The sequence below is a fragment of the Colias eurytheme genome, chromosome 27 (genome assembly GCF_061535395.1).
Source record: "Colias eurytheme isolate Ceu_HAF_F1 chromosome 27, ilColEury1 Martin Lab GWU primary, whole genome shotgun sequence".
In the NCBI taxonomy this organism is placed as follows: Eukaryota; Metazoa; Arthropoda; class Insecta; order Lepidoptera; family Pieridae; genus Colias; species Colias eurytheme.
In genome coordinates this window covers 708643-711328 of record NC_143006.1, presented here as the reverse complement: position 1 = coordinate 711328, position 2686 = coordinate 708643, and positions in this window count along the sequence as shown.

Here is a 2686-nt window from a genome sequence, read left to right as displayed (position 1 = left end):
ATCTAAACTCGCACCTCGATATACCCAGGACACTGTTTTAGCAAACTTACCTATTCATATTTATACATCCAAAAAGAAAGCTCCTATAGCTAAAAATAGGCTAAAACGAATCCCTAAGACCGCCAAATTGTTGCAGGGTGCTGATCATGATGCTTCTAACATCAACACTAGCTCTCGAGATAAAACTTGAAGATCTTGGAGAAAGCCCTGGAATTTTACCCTTTAAGTTAGGTCCCATGCAACTAACCCATCATTATCATACATTTTTACAGTTTATAGAATTAAGGGAAATAGATTCTAACATTAGTTTAGTGCAGTCTCAGCTAAGTGAAATTAGAAGTAAGTTAGATAACTTTACTTATGCTGTCTATGAATCGCAAATAGATTATTTAAGTGATAAACTTGATTTTGCTTTGCAACAATTAAAAACTCTAGAACCCTTAAGGTTTAAGAGAGGCTTAATAGATAGTCTTGGGTCAGTGATTAAGAGTATAACTGGAAATTTAGATTATTCGGATGCAGTAAAGTATGATCAAGCTCTTTCAGTACTTAAGAAAAATCAAGATAAAATAGTTATTGAACAGAATCATCACATCAGTCTTAGCAAAGATTGGATGGATGAACAAAATAAAATTATTGCTGAAATTATAGAAAGTCAAAATAAAATTAATAAAACATTATTTATGATATTAAACCCTGACTCATTTCCTTCACCGGATATAGTTAAATTTGCGAAATTCGCACAAGCATTAGCAATAAGCAGTAATAATGTAGACAGTTTAGTAAGCGAAATAACTAGGTTAGAGAATGCGCTAGCATTTTGCAGTGCTTCGCGCACTCATCATTCTATGATAGGTATAGGTGTAATGAAAAATATGTTAAGTAAGCTTAAGACATTTTATAATAAAGAAGAAATATTAGATTTAGAAATTAGAGACTATTACAATATAATTAAGCCAGCATCTTATTTTAATGGAGATCAGTTAGTTTTTGCTTTTAAATTTCCTATAGTTTCACCACTCGAATATAACTTTTATAAATTAGCTATTGTTCCTAATAAAAATAGGCAAGCTATAATCCCTCCTTCTCCTTTCCTTGCAATCACTGGTAATATGCACGTGTACATAGAGGCAGAATGCCCGAAGTCAGGCATGAGGTACTTATGTGAAGACGAGCTCCACCACATGCTGAAACCCCAGCCGGACTGTATCAGCAACATCGTTGAAGGAAATCTCCATGAAGACAGGTCCTGCGAAATGACTACCGTAAACCTGATGAAACCTGCAATGGAAAAACTTGATGACCGCCACTACGTCGTCGTGTTCCCGTCTCCAACTGAAGCCCGGTTATCCTGCGAAAGAGAAGAAATCATTAATCTCAATGGAAGCTACCTCGCTACAATACCACCTACCTGCAAGCTGCACACAGAAGACTTCACCATCGTCAACACCAACGATCACATCAAAGGACAGCCCATAAAAATTACTAAAGTTTCAGCTCATGTAAAAGAGCCTACCTTATCCTTCTCTATTAAAAGTAATTCAATCAGCCTTAAGAAACTTCATGAAATTCAAGACAAGATTCACCATCAAGAACCTATTCAATTAGAACAAACTCCAATGTTCTATAACACAACTATTCCCTTCTATACTATATTATTCAGTGCTATTGCACTTTCTCTCATAATTTTGGGCAGAAGATTAATCCTGAACAGAAGAAAGAAGAATGAAGAAAGAAGCCAATCAAGCAAGAAGCCTCACCAAGAACAAACTTATGCTGAACCTGGACCAAGCCAAGACTGTGGAAAGCTGCCAATGACATTTTTTCCTGTCGTTCAAAAATAGTCCTTGAACTAAGGGGGGAGGTGTTATATACTACCAAGCCTATAGTAAAATCCGATAGTAAAATCTACAAGTTGATATCGCCTCTATACCATTGCATAATCTTTGGTATATTTTATAGTCGCCTCTGCGTACATACATACTCATCGGTAGCATTCATGGATACATTTTGCTGACTTGCATCGACATCGAAATTGGATCGCCGCTGTGGATTCCACCTTACTTAGCCTCTAACCTCGAGCAAGTCCATTGGTATTTAAAGTAATTTTAATGTTTAATTTTTATTTGTAATATTTCTTTAATAAAGTTATCTTTGAAAATTGGTTTTTTTTGGGACTCTCGGGCGCGATAAATATAATTAGTGATGATCTAAAGGGATGTAGAGCTAGGAATGTTTAGAGTGACCTATTTTATTAATAGGTATAAATGTTGTAAACTATAGCGATTTATTCGTGGATCTATTCATGTATGTGTCTGATATAGCAGACTCAAGACTTTAGTTTTAGTTCTAGTATAAATACTTATTAATAATAATTTACCTACTGTCCAATTTTTTTAAATAAATAGACCAAAAATTATCGAATTGAGTTAAATAAAATTAATTCTTACATTTGAAGAGACAATTTGCAAACAAACAAGTTGTAAATTTTTAAATAAACTATTTACTCATGATATCCAAGTCAATATAACACTTCTTTATAACATCCATCCTTACAAGACCTTTTAGTGCACGATTTTGTATTATGAAATCTGCTATACCTATATGATAATGGAATTTAGAACGTCATTTCGAAACGTTCCAACTAAATAAATGGTCTGTCTAAATATAAATAACTCTATATTAT